The 14,726-nt window shown below is 46.2% G+C and overlaps 1 protein-coding gene across 2 annotated transcripts in view; it reads right to left on the bottom strand.

Annotated features, from left to right (window-relative positions):
• LOC137353090 (RAC-beta serine/threonine-protein kinase) overlaps positions 1-14,726 on the bottom strand; it is an 83,002-nt gene that overhangs the window by 46,600 nt on the left and 21,676 nt on the right. For both annotated transcript variants that reach the window (XM_068019070.1, XM_068019069.1), the window contains exon 2: positions 1,483-1,552. The gene's annotated coding sequence lies outside the window, so the exon portion shown is untranslated. The remainder of the gene's footprint in view (positions 1-1,482; positions 1,553-14,726) is intronic.

Genomic DNA, 14,726 nt, shown 5'->3' with positions numbered 1-14,726 from the left:
TTGGGAACACCACTGTTCACCCTCCAGTCTGGAAAACTCTGTTCTGTCCTCAAGCCAATGTTTTATCCAAACTGACACTGACCCTCCTATTCCATGAGTCTCAATATTGTTAACCAGCTTTTTGTGTTAATTTGTCAAACGCTTTCTTAAAATTCACAGACAACATCCATTGTTTTCTCATCACCAACCCTCTGTTACTTCATCAGAAAATTCAATTAGATTAGTTAAGCATGATCTGCCTTTTACAAATCCTTGCTCTCCTTAATAAACTCCCCATAGGCCTGTTAATTTTTTCCCGTTTGTTTCTGAAAAGATGCTGGCAATGCAGAATCAGAGAATGTTGCAACACAGAATGGCCACTCGGCCCTTCGATTCTGAATGACAATATTTCGCCCAGTCACCTAGGCTAATCCCCCATTACACCCCCCACCCCCCCCAATAGCAGGACCTTGCTATGTGCAAATTAGCAGCCGTGTTTCCTATATTACAACAGGTGACTTCATTAGCTGTAAAGCGTTTTGGGATACTCTGAAGTTGTGATGGGTGCTGTATAATTGTCCCTTTTCAACCTTGGTGGTCACCTGCAATGGAGCAGAGTGGCTCTTTCACCTGGCTTCTCATCTTTTCAGCAATAATGTAAACACGACAAGGCAAACATATCAGTCAGTCAGATAGAGCATTCGTCTCCCCTTTTGACATCACAGCACAAGCTTCACGATGCAAAAACAAAATCACACCACAGCTCATGAGGCACAAACAAATTGCTCAGCTTCCTTCCCAAGGTAAAAGCCCAGATAAGGGGCAATGTAATCGAGCTCGGGAACAAGGGGTTAGCCCTCTAATCTACCCTTCAAACCTCCCATCAGTTCCCTTACTGTTGCTCTGAGACTATAATGTGTGTCCATTCATTCTCAAATCCTGGGCCAAGAACTTTCCTCAATCGGAGTTCTCCATACCCAGGAAAACCTTAATTCCTTCAAGTTCTAACCCTGCCACTGCCCCTAGAATTGAAGTGCCCTAGGCTAAGCAATATTTCGTCTAGTTTATCCCAAGATCAGGAAACAGGCACAACAAACCAATAAAGTTTCTTTAACCTTGGAGACGAATGCTACTCAGACACAGGATGAGGACCGCTTGCTATCAGGTCCCTGGGTAGCTGGAGGAGCCTCACTGGTTCCTACCAGCCTCAGCCCATGGCTTCAAACGGCAAATGCCCAACAACAAAAAGACGGTCACACTGGAAACAAAGACCCTGGAATCATTTTGATGTGGATGCGCTGATGAATTGGGGAAGAGCGGGAGGAAGGAAGACACTGTATGAATGATAATTATAGGCCTTATCCATATCCACAGTCTGGGTTCAAAATGGGCCTAAGTGACTTGCAGGACATGTAGTCACATCCTGAGCCAGGCAAAGATGACGGCTGCCAGCCTTGGCCAAACAACTGAGAGGAGGAATAACAGAGAAGGGTGCTCACTTACCTTCACGGGGCCGAGCTCAGGAGCATTTGCCCACCCTTTCCGTCCAGAGTCTTGGGTGATGCGGACAAACCTAAAGAACAAAAGAAAAATCACTTACAAATCTGGGACAATCTCTTAATACTCCAATTTTCACCTATAGGTGTAGACTCCAGCTGTGGTACAGTTCTGGGGATGCCAGGGATTCGACACTAGCTGTCCATGTGTGAATATGACCAGTGAATGCCAGACTATTGGTCTGCGTGGGGCATCTCTCAAACACAATTATATCCTCATCGACCATTTTGGAGGGTGGCAGCAGTGCAAAGATACCAAGGTGAACTGAAGTATCCCAATAAATCGTTACTATGATCAGCTCACCTAAACTCTGCAGAGTCTACAAGTTGAAGGTGGGGCTTCTGGCCCACTTCACTTGGTACCACAATGGATGATGCCCTACCCAATAAACCGTTGGGGAGCTCAGGATGAAAGACACTCCCAGTGCTGTTCTGAGGGAATCCTTTTCTCGCATGAGAAATTAAACCAAGGCACCATCTGCCCTCTCAGGTGGGCAGAAAAGATCACATGGCACTATTCCAAAAAATAACAGGGGCGTTCTCCCGGTGTCCAGGCCGATACTTATCCCTCAATCAACATCACTAAAAATACATGATCTGGTCATTATTTCGTTGTTGTTTGAGGGAGCATGCGGTTTCCAATTTTACAACAGTAACCCCACTCCAAAAATATTTTATTGACAGAACAGGGCGCTGTGCGGACGTGAAAGGCTTCATATAAATGCAAGCCTCTCTCTTTATGCACGTTTTATACTTAAGGTGATCTGGTTCTTCAAGTGCAATTGAAGGTTGGCAAACAGCCAGTAGGTTGCATGTCGGTGCTTTAGATGCACAGCTCTACACAAGAGTCCGCACTGTCAAGGCTCTCCTGGTGGCTGAGTGAGCTTATCCAGCAAGTTCCTGAGCCAGAGAGCAAAACATTCCCAAGTTCCAGCCCTGGTGTGTTCTGATTGCAGCCGGTGCAGTAATCAGGCGCTACAGTGGGCCGCAGCCCTAATCACCACCTAATGACCGCCGCAGGAAAGGGTTACACTACGTAGATATCAGGTGAGGGCTCAATCAGGGTCAGCAGTGCTGCCTCTCATGGCTGAAGAGCCAGCCAACGCCCAGTGTCTGGACTGAGGATGAGGCGCCAGAGGAGCACTGGTGCTTGTGGAACAGCCAGAACAAGCAAAACTGGTAAAAAAAAAAACAAAAAAGGGGAAAAAAGAAAAAACACACAGTTCTGAGAAAGAGTAGAATAGCTCGCGGCTGGTTAATTGTTTGTGCAGGCTTCTTCTAAAAGAGCAGACAGCTTGACACCAAGTCCGGTAAATAACCCACAAGAGAAACAGAAAGGTACACCGCACAGTCACATGTGACCTAGACCTGTTTACACAGAACACTTACTCAAAATAAGCTGAGTGAGAGAGGAAGCGGCAGTGGCTGCATCACTGAGTGAGGGCAGGGGGTGGTGCTGGGGGAAGAGGAGGAATGCCACATCCCTCCCCTCCTCCTGTACAGCAGTCTGCAAACTCCCCCTCCCTTCACCTCTTCTGGCAGGCTCAGTGCTGTACTTCCCACTTTGTTCAGGAAATGCCCTGTGTTATGAATTCTCTTCTGGATTCTGTACAAGAAACCCAGAAATGCAAGGAGGAACGGATAAATATCAATACCCGGAATCGAATACCCTGGAAGCGCAGTGCTGCCCAGAGGGGATCTGGAGCTTTCATCCGCACTCGAGGTTGCGAATACGACTGCCTGTTGCTGAAGCTGCTGGGCAACACCCCAAATCGAAGGGTTTAACCTGCAGATAACCATCTCATCAGTAATGCAACTCGCCACTCTAACCTTTGTGCACATGATTCTTTCATCTCAACACCAGACTTCCTTTCCTATTAGTTTAGCCTTTAGATTCACAATTTCTGCTCCCCAGCAGAGCCATTTCCTATTTAAAGCACTTATGACCTTCCGAAGGGTAAACCTCATCGCCCAATGGCAAAGGACCAAGCAGACGAACCTCACCCCTCCCCACAACCACCCCACCCCCCCAGCTCACAGTCAGCAGATTCCAGATTATCCCACCCCCACTCCCAACTACCACTTCCCCCATTTAGAAACAACTATCCAGCTTCCATTTATAGTGGGCAAAAGCTTCACTCAAAATGCTCAGTGGAGAAGCGCCAAGACATACTGAGCATTGCCGGATCAAAACAGCAAAATTCACAGACCCACTGGTTCCAGCTCCCAACCCGGCCACTCACTCGAGCTGAACCTAACAGTGTGAAATCCTTGGGTCCTCAAGGTCCCCTTTCAAACCCACATCCTGTCCACCAGGGCTCAAACTTGCATCTTCACAACCCTGCCCCACCTTCATCTCTAGTTCAGCACCTAATGCTCTAGCCCAGTGCTGTCACATATAAGTTGCTGGCTAGCTACAGGTGCGTCCATGGTGACACCATACACAGAGTGCAGCTAAGTGTACTTCACATGTGTACGCCACACACAGTACAGTTAAGTGTATTTCACATGTATGTTACTTAACATCCACCATTCGCTATCCGAGGTAGTTAAGCACTCAATGGTCAAAACACACTCGCATCTGGATTCCCAATTAGCCAGATGGGAAACTGGGAATTTCCCAAAGGGCGGACTAATGTATTGGACAACACTTCTCCGGACTTGATTTTCCAATGCCCTCCGATCTGACTGGTTGATCAACTTGTCCGAAACCTAGCCACCTATATCCTGCCCCACGGCGAGACCAACTCGCCAATCACCCACACTCTCCCACGGCTACACTGGCTCCCTGACCCCAAACATACTGAACTTGCTAACTCATTCAATGGGCAAGGCCAAGGATGGATTTGAACACAAGGTTGAGGGAACCACAGTCAACAGTTTTAGTCTCGCCTGCGCTGGAGAAAACTGCAGCTCGCACAAGACTGGACGTCAGGCAAAGGGGCCGACAACAAAAGGCAGTGGAAGGGGCGAAGATGGGTGGTGGGGAGGGAGAAATGGGTATTGTCAGCAATCATGTGGAAGCTGACCCTGCAGATGCAGGGCAGGGTGAAGAAGAGTTCCAGATTTCCACTACCCTTTGTGTGAAGAAATGCTACCTCATCACTCCTGAATGGCCTGGCTCTAATTTTAAGGTTGTATCCCTGCTTCCCTTATTCTGGATTCCCCCCATTCTTCAGATGTGTGGAGGATGTTGAATGAGTAGTGGACCCAACAAGTCCCATCATATCCATCACATCCTTCTCTCCCCAGAAGGACACTCGATTGTTCATTGATCTCACTTATATTGTGCACATCAACATCCTTCCTGCCAATTTAATCCTGAGTGAGAAACTTCAATCTCATTTCACTTATAGTCCTGAAGTTAAACTTATCGCCATTCGAATTTGAACACTTCGACAGAGTGAAGTTTCCTTGGTTTTATCAATTTCCTTCATAATCTTCAAAACTTCGATTAGGTCCTTCAGAATTTCTTCTTTTCAAATAAAGAAACCCAACTACCTGAATCCTACCTACTAATTTTAACACTAATCTGGATTCAAAGCCAACTGATTCAGCCATACAACTCATATTGATATAGTGCCTTTAATGTAGAAGATCCCAAGGCACCTCACAGGGACTTAATCAGACTAAATGTGAAACCTAGTCACAAAGGTATCAATACAGGTGACTGGAAGCTTGGCCAAAGAGGTAGGTTTTAGAGGAACTATCTCCACCCATGCCAGTTTAACTAGTGAATTACGCAGGGCTGTGGGGTCAAGGCCCCACTCCAGGATGCGATCACATGATCTCAGCTGGCGTGGGACTGAGGGAGTGCTGCACTGTCAGAGATGTTAAAGCAAGGCCTCACCTGCAAGTTGAAGTGGACGCAAAAGATAGGTGGCACTTTCAAAAAGCAGGGAACTCTCCCAGCATCCTGTACTCCTCACACTACGTCAATATCAAAAAGAGATTCCCATTTGTGCCACATTTTCTCACATAACAAGGACAGTAAGTACTTCATTGGTTGTGCAGCACGTTGGGATATCCTGAGAAATAAGGTACTTTACAAATTAAAGTTCCCTTTACCGTTTGAACTGTAAGTAGGGACTGCTATAGGCGGTCTTCAGTCACTATATGTTGATACTATGTTCAAAACTTTACTTCTGTACACACCTCATGTGTACAAAACATTAGAACCATAGAAAAATTACGGCACAGAAAGAGGCCATTCAGCCCATCATGTCCGTGCCGGGTGAAAAAACCAGCCACCCAATCTAATTCCACCTTCCAGCACCTGGTCCATAGTCTTGCTGGTTACAGCACTTCAGGTACATTTTAAAAGAATTGAGGGTTTCTGCCTCCACCACCATTCCTGGCAGTGAATTCCAGACACCCACCACCCTCCGGGTGAAAAAGATTGTCCTCATGTCGCCTCTAATCCTTCTACCAATCACCTTAAAATCAGCACCCCCTGGTAATCGACCTCTCCGCTAGGGGAAACAGATCAAAGAACAAAGAACAAAAGAACAGTACAGCACAGGAACAGGCCATTCGGCCCTCCAAGCCTGCGCCGATCATGATGCTCGTCGAAACTAAAACCTTCTGCATTTCCGGGGTCCGTATCCCTCTATTCCCATCCTATTCATGTATTTGTCAAGATGCCATTTAAACGTCGCTATCGTCCCTGCTTCCACCACCTCCCCCGGCAGCAAGTTCCAGGCACTCACCACCCTCTGTGTAAAGAACTTGCCTCGCATATCCCCTCTAAACTTTGCCCCTCGCACGTTAAACCTATGTCCCCTAGGAACTGACTCTTCCACCCTGGGAAAAAGCTTCTGACTACCCACTCTGTCCATGCCACTCATAACTTTGTAAACCTCTTTCATTTTGCCCCTCCACCGCCATCGTTCCAGTGAAAACACTCCGAGTTTATCCAACCTCTCCTCATAGCGAATAGTCTCCAGACCAGGCAACATCCTGGTAAACTTCTTCTGCATCCTCTCCAAAGCCTCCACATCCTTTTGGTAGTGTGGCGACCAGAATTGCACACAATATTCTAAGTGTGGCCTAACTAAGGTTCTGTACAGCTGCAGCATGACTTGCCAATTTTTATACTCTATGCCCCAACCAATGAAGGCAAGCATGCCGTATGCCTTCTTGACTACCTTTATCCACCTGCGTTGCCACTTTGTGACCTGTGGACCTGTACGCCCAGATCTCTCTGCCTGTCAATACCCCTATGGGTTCGGCCATTTACTTATACTTCCCACCTGTATTAGACCTTCCAAAATGCATTACTTCACATTTGCATACTCCTGCTCCTATTTTCTATGTTCCTATGAAACAGACACAAAGGCACAAGGGATCGTACTTTCATTCATCAATCGGGCTTTCAAAATCAACAGTCGGTCACAGCGGGAAACCCAGCTCCAGCCCCCATCTCTCATGTTTTCCACCAATGCACCCCCTCCTCTCCCCCTCCAGCTCCCTTTCTCCCACCTCCCCTCACTCCCCCCTCCATTACCCCTACCCTCCACCTCCCATCTCCACTGCACATCCCCTCCATCGCACTCCCCTTCCCTTCTACCCCCTCCCCTTCTTTCCCCTTCCCTGTCCCTCTCACCCCACCCCTCCCCTTCTTCCCCCTCTGCCTTCTTACCCCTCCCCCTCCTCCCCCCCCCCCCCGCCCCCATCCCCCTCCTCTCCTCTTCGCCCCCCCCTTCTCTCCCCGCCCACCCTCTTTCCCCTCCCCTTCGAGTCAGAGTCGAACAGCATAGAAACAGGCCCTTTGGCCCACCGCGTCCATGCCGACCATAATGCCTATCTATACTAATCCCACTTGCCTGCATTAATTCCATATCCCTCTATGCCTTGCTCATTCAAGTACCTGTCCAGATGCCTCTTAAATGTTGCTACTGTTCCTGCCTCCACCACCTCCTCTGGCAGCTCATTCCAGATACCCACTATTCTTTGTGAAAAACTTACCCCTTTGATCCCCTTTAAACCTCCTACCTCTCACCTTAAATCTATGCCCTCTAGTTTTAGTCACCCCTACCATGGGAAACAGACTCTGGCTATCTACCCTATCTATGCCTCTCATAATTTTATATACCTCTATCATGTCCCCTCTCAGCCTCCTTCGCTCCAGGGAAAACAGGCCCAGCCTATCCAATCTCTCTTTATAACTCAAGCCCTCCAAACCAGGCAACATCCTTGTGAATCTTTTCTGCACCCTCTCTAGCTTAATCACATCTTTCCTGTAGTACGGCTACCAGAACTGCACACAGTACTCCAATAGCGCCTAACCAATGTTATGTACAACTGTAACATGACCTCCCAACTCTTGCACTCAATGCCTCGGCCAATGAAGGCAAGCATGCCAATCTGTGTTGCCACTTTCAGGGAACTATGTACTTAACCCCAAGGTCTCTCTGCTCAACAACACTCCCCAGGGCCCTGCCATTCACTGTATATGTTCTGTCCTGGTTTAACTTCCCAAAATGCATCACTTCACACTTGTCTGCATTAAATTCCATTTGCCAATCCCTTGCCCACTTTCCCAGTTGATCTATATCCTGTTGGAACCTTAGACAACCTTCTTCACTGTCCACTATACCATCAATTTTGCTGTCATCTGCAAACTTATTAATCATGCCCCTTACATTCACATCCAAGTCATTAATATATGTGACAAACAGAGGGCCCAACATAGATCCCTGCGGCACACCACTGGTCACCGGCTTCCAATCTGAAAAACAATTCTCCACTACCACCCTCTGCCTCCTGTCACCAAGCCAACTTTGTATCCAATTGGCTAGCTCACCCTGAATCCCATGTGTTCGAACCTTCTGGACCAGCCTACCATGCGGGACCTTGTCAAAGGCCTTGCTAAAGTTCATGTAGACAACGTCCATCGCCCTGCCCTCATCAATCCTCTTGGTCCCCTCCTCAAAAAACTCAATCAAATTCGTGAGACATGATTTCCCCACGCCTTTCCAAATGTATATAAATCCTGTCTCTCAGAATCCCATCCAATAACTTTCCCACCACTGATGTAAGGCTCACCAGCCTATAGTTCCCTTGCTTCCCATAACATCCGAGGATACACCTGGTCATGCCCTGGGGATTTATCCACCTTAATGCGCTTCAAAATCTCCAACACCTCCTCCTTTGTAATGTTGATATGCTCCAGGATATCGTTGTTCACTCCCTTGAACTCACTAGCTTCCATGACCTCGCCCATTTCCCATGGCTCCACATATAGATTACCACACTGATCCTTAAGGGGACCTACTCTCTCCCTAGCTACCCTTTTTACTCTTAATATACTTATAGAATCTTTTAGGATTCTCCTTTATCTTATCTGCCAGGGAAATCTCATGGCCCCTTTTCGCCCTCCTAATTTCCTCCTTGTGTACTCCTACATCCCCTGTACTCCTCGAGATCCTTCCTGTCTACTCTATCTAGGCTCCTCATAATTTTGTACACTTCAATTAAGTCACCCCTCAGCCTCCTCTGTTCTAAGGAAAACAACCCTAGCCTATCCAATCTTTCCTCCTAGCTATAACTTCCAAACACTGGCAACATTCTTGCAAATCCCCTCTGTACTCTCTCCTGAGCATTCCCATTACATTTTTTGCATCAAATTTTCCAATGATAAATTCATACGTCCACATTCAGAAATTTGTGCAGTACCGGGTACAGTAGCATAGTGGCTATGTTACTGGACTATTGCTCCAGAGACACGAGTTCAAATTCTATCACAGCAGTTCGGGAATTTAAATTCAGTTAAATAAATCTGGAATAAAAAGCTAGCATTAGTAATGGTGACCATGAAACTACCGGATTGTCATAAAGACCGATTTGGCTCACAAATGCTCTTTCAGGAAGGAAATCTGCCACCCTTACCTGGTCTGGTCCATATGTGACACCCGACCCAAAGCAATGTGGTTCATTCTTAGCTGCCCTTTGGAATGGCCTAGCAAGCCACTCGGTTGCATCCATGGTGGCTCATCACCACCTTCTCAAGGGCAATTAGATGGGCAACAAATGCTGGCCTTTCCAGCGACATTCCCATCCTGAGAGTGATTAAAAAAATTGTGCCCTCCAGTCAGTGGTGCCTCAATTTCACACCTCCTGCTCCTCTGTCTGTTGTGCAGGAAAATCGGCTCTACTCCAACCAACCCTACCCTCTCTGCTTCCAAAATCACGAAGATTTGTTGTTTTAACTCTAAACAATAACATAAAACCACAGTATTATATAAAAATTGGTGCAGGAGGCAAAATAGGATGCTTGCGTGCCCTAGCCCAAATAGTTAGGGACTTACCCAAAACTATATTTGTCCAAAACTCCGTGTGCAACACCACACATTATTGACTGGCGTCTAGTAAATTTCATGTTAGATACAGAGCACGAGAAAGGCACTAAAGGCGAGGACATGGACTCCAATACTGAAAATCAGGCATGGACGCCTGACCTGACAGTGATTCTCCCTGTTCAGAATTTACAGCTTGGCGATTAGTGTAGGATTAGTATAAATGGGTGGTTGATGGTCGGCACAGACCCGGCGGGCCATAGGGCCTGTTTCAGTGCTGTATCTCTAAACTAAACTTAGATGCCAGCCTTAACTCAGAGGTAGCACGCTCACCACTGGGTCAGAAGGCTGTGGGTTCCATTCCAAATGCAGAGACTTCAGCTCATAAATCTAGGCAGACACTGTTAGCGCAGTACTGAGGGAGTGCTGCACTGTCAAAGGTGCCATCATTTGGATGAGCCGTTAAACCAAGGTACCATCTGACATTTCAGGTGGACATAAAAGATGCCATGGCACTATTCAAAGGACAGCACGGGAGACCTGGCCAACATTTATCCCTCAAGCATCACTAAAGACAGTATCTGGTCACTTGCACCTTGCTGTACACAAATTGTGCCGCAGCGGTTTCAACATTACAACAGAGGCTACACTTGATTGGCTGTAAAGCACTTGGGCCATGCTGAGATAGTGAAAGGGGCTTTATAAATGTATTCCTTTTCTTTTAACTCGAACTCACTCCTGAACTTATATTCCAAATCTCAAATTGACAAACAACTGAACTGAATATCTTCGCCGTTAATAAGACAGAAGGAGCAGGAGAAGCATTTTTAGAATCTGCAAACTGCTCATGGTACCTCAGGAAATAACTGATGCCCCGATACTCCTCTAGCTCCTGCGCGCCAGTTAAGAGATTTTGGCTCCAAATGGGGCGATGTGTTGAGCATAAAGGACATCGAACCCGACAGCTACAGGTCTAGCATTCATTGTGTGGGGTTGGTTTTTCCCAGTTGTTGAGCGAGTCAAGTTACACCACTTACAGATCCAGACAAGCACACAACTTCCTCGTGGGCTTATAAACCTCCGTGCTCTTATTCCTGTTCCTGAGGGGATGTGCCGGCAGGTTTGAGAAAGCCACAGTGTTGCAGTGAGTAGAGAACGCCACAGGAAAAGGAATCATGTGGAAGAGGAAGCTGAATTTTTATTTAAATAAATGTTTGGTTTTATTTACTGTAATGTCAGGTTGACTAACTCCTCCCTAGCCAGCACCCCTGAGGTTCTCCTGACAATATTTATGCTTAAACAGAGAGAGCAAAGATAGGTTTTGTTTCCAAACAGAGGTGTGTTTGATTTTTTTTTAATGAAATACGCACTAAAGGGGCAACAGGTACAAAGTCACACCTAGAATTCCACTGCACCTCAAGAATAAACAGGCAGATTCTGTGGTGGAATTTAGATTCTGTAGCAAGTCAATGTGGCCTGGAGCAGGGACTCAGCTACAAGGGTCACAGGCTCCGTCTTCATGTCCTAGTACAGGACACTGCTGCAAAGATCAGTACAGCACAGGAACAGGCCATTCAGCCCTCCAAGCCTGCGCCAATCTTGATGCCTGCCTAAACTAAAACCTTCTGCACTTCCGGGGTCCGTATCTTTCTATTCCATTCCTATTCATGCAGAAAGCACAAAAACATTCAGCACCAAACATCAGAGGACAATAGTACAAATGTTGCCATTTTTAAAAGGGCTGCAGGAAGACAGACCTTTGGGTGTACATACACAAATCGTTTAAGGTGGTAGGACAAAGTTGAGAAGGCCGTTTAAAGAAACCTACAGGATTCTTGGGCTTTATAAACAGGGGCAGAGAGTACAAAAGCAAGGACGTCATGCTGAATCTTTATAAATCATTGTTTACGCCTCAGCTGGAGTAGCACTCTCAATTCTGGGCACCACCAGATATCAAGGCCTTTGAAAGGGTGCAAGAGATTTGTTAGAATGGTACCAGGGATGCAGGACTTCAGTTATGTGAAGGGATTAGAGAAGCTAGGGTTGCTCTCCTTAGAGAGAAGGGTATTGGGAGGATTAATGAGGTATTCAAAATTATGACAGGTTTTGGATAAGAGTAAATAAGGAGAAACTGTTTCTATTGGCAGGAGCGTCGGTAACCAGAGGACACAGATTTCAGGTAATTGGCAAAAGAACCAGAGGGGAGATAAACAGAAAGTCGTTTGACACAGTTATGATGATCTGCAATGCACTGCCTGAAAGGGCGGTCGAGGCAGCTTCAATAGTAACTTTCAAAAGGGAATTGGATAAATACTTGAAAAGGCAAGATTTTGTAGGGCTATGGGGGAAGAGCAGGGGAGTGGGACTAATTGAATAGCTCTTTCAAGGAGCCAGCACAGGTATGATGGGTCAAATGGCCTCCCCTTGCTGTATGATTCCATGAATCTATGGCATGGAGGCAGGTTCTATTGCAGGAAGGGATTCCGTAAGGAATCTCCATGATTTAAGGCTGATGGGGATAGGTACATCTATTCATCTGCGGAGAGGGGCCTCTGCTGTGGTTGAGAGTCCCTGTCCACTGTGTGCACCGTGAGAGACTGCAGGACGTATAGTCAGCAGGTACAGCTTGCAGAGGGACAGCTGCATGCTGCTGATGTGAGAGGTGGCCAAAGATTTGGTGAAAGAGATGCTTTCTAAAAAGAGGGATGAAAGAGAATGATGGTTGGGGGGGCGTGGGGATGGCGAGTGATGGCAGCTACAGTGAGGAAGGGGGAATCTCAAAATCATACAGCCAGAACTGGGCAGTTGACGGCTCTGCCACTGAAGTGGGAGCAGAGGTGGGAGGGATGCAAGATACAGAGGAGGATGGAAGCGTGGGGTACCTTAATGGTACATGCCTGCCAGGTGGGGTCACCCTTTATATAGGTGCCTGCTGAAGCAGGTTGCCCTAACTAAATAGGCAATACACACATTCCCAATCTCCCTCACAGCCTCTTCTCACGTGGCAGCGGTACAACTTAATTTGATAACAGCAAAATAATTACTTCATCTACGTTCATGCCAAGTCTTTTTTTTTTTTGCATTGTGATCAGATCAAGACCCCCTAGAGCTGACAGCAACAAAGGCGGAGGGGATGGCCCATCAGCTCAAAACTGCTGGCACCTCAGGATTACGATTCTACATTCATTTACAATAAGAACCAAAAGAGCTGTAAAGTGGACAAAGGAATGCAGAAAGCAAGGAGCAGCAGCACAGCAAGGACCCTGCCCCAGTTCTAACCAGAGTTATCAAGCTTCAGATAGCTTTACCTGGCTGTTTGAGACACGATGCCATAAGCTAAGGCGTCATCTCCAGTTCTTCGGGCCACGTGTATGGAATCCCGAGGTAGGGCAACCAACTCATGGACTCCAAATTACACATGGGGTCGGGAGGCAGACTCTCCGTGTCTCTCAAACTTCAGCTTCTCCTCAGCTCTCCAGCTATTTGCTTTGTCCAATCTTTGAAATACAATGCTGCTATTTTCCGATTTTACACGGAATTAAATAGAACATACAGCACAGAAACGGACCATTCAGCCCAACCAGTCCACGCGCATTTATGCTCCAATTGAGCCTCCTCCCATTCTTCCTCATTCAGCTCCATCAGCATAATCCTCCATTCCCTTCTCCCTCATACGCTTGTCTAGCTTCCCTTTAAAAGTATCTACACTATTCGCTTCGACCAATCTTGTGGTAGCGAGTTCCACATTCTCACCACTCTCTGGGCAAAGACATTTCTTCTGAATATCCTACTTGATGTCATGGTGACTAATATGAATGGCCTCAAGTCTTGCTCTTCCGCACAAGTGGATACACTCAATCTAAACGAACAAAACTTTTCAGAATTTTGAAGACCTCAGTTAAGCAAAATGTAAAGCTCAGTTATTCAGAGTGGCAGAAGCTTTGGAGTGGACTCTCAAGGATCAGTGCTGAGGCCACTGCTGGTCACATTATTAACTATTTAAACTTTGGAATCAAAAACAATTTCTAAATTTGCAGGCAACACCCAAATTTGGGGGAGGGACTACAAAAAATACTAAGAGGACAGTAATAAACTTGCAAAAAGGGCATATAATTGGCAAATTAATTTCAACAAGTGTGAAGGATGTTTTGATCAGAAAAATAAAGTCATATATTACTTAGAAAATAATAATCTAAATGGGGAAGAGGAGCAAAAATACACAAATCACTAAACGTTGTGCTACAAGTCAATGTGGCCACAAAAAAGCAAACCAAAAACTAGGGCTAATCTCTACAGGGATAGAATTGAAAAGTAGAGAATTTTTGCTTTTATCAAGCCTCGGAGTAGTGCGCACAGTTCTATCATAATTATATATTATAATTTACAATCCTATAGTTTCTCTCATCTAATCACTAATTTGAAACCCCAGATTACCGTCGTGTAACTATTAATTTATAACTCCAATTTAGTCTGTACCCAATAACTAATTGAGAATCATCTATTACTCTTCCCAATCCCGTCGATGCCTCAACCCTTCATCTGGGTTTCTCAGTGAGAGCAGACACCACCCCTCCGCCAACCTTGCTCCCCACAAACGTTGGTAACCAGACATCAAAAGTCAACAGCTAAATGTCTGCTCACTGTTTAAAAAAAAAAAATTAAATCTGCACCTGCAAGGCACAAAGCAGAGCAAATAGTTAGAAAAGGGAATGAGCAAACAGCCCCATCCTGTAACAGGCACAGACTGTTGACTCATGGGTCAACCTTAAACTCCATGGTCAGGCTTTGAGTAAAGATCAGCCTCCAAATCTTGGGGACTTGGCAGGTCAATGTTCTAACTCGGCTCCTTTTTCAAACTGGTTGAGATTGAGAATCCAGGTAGAAATTTACGGCA

The sequence above is a fragment of the Heterodontus francisci genome, chromosome 40, assembly GCF_036365525.1.
Source record: "Heterodontus francisci isolate sHetFra1 chromosome 40, sHetFra1.hap1, whole genome shotgun sequence".
In the NCBI taxonomy this organism is placed as follows: domain Eukaryota; kingdom Metazoa; phylum Chordata; class Chondrichthyes; order Heterodontiformes; family Heterodontidae; genus Heterodontus; species Heterodontus francisci.
Note: the sequence above shows the minus strand (reverse complement) of the source record. Positions and strands in the feature narration are given on the sequence as shown.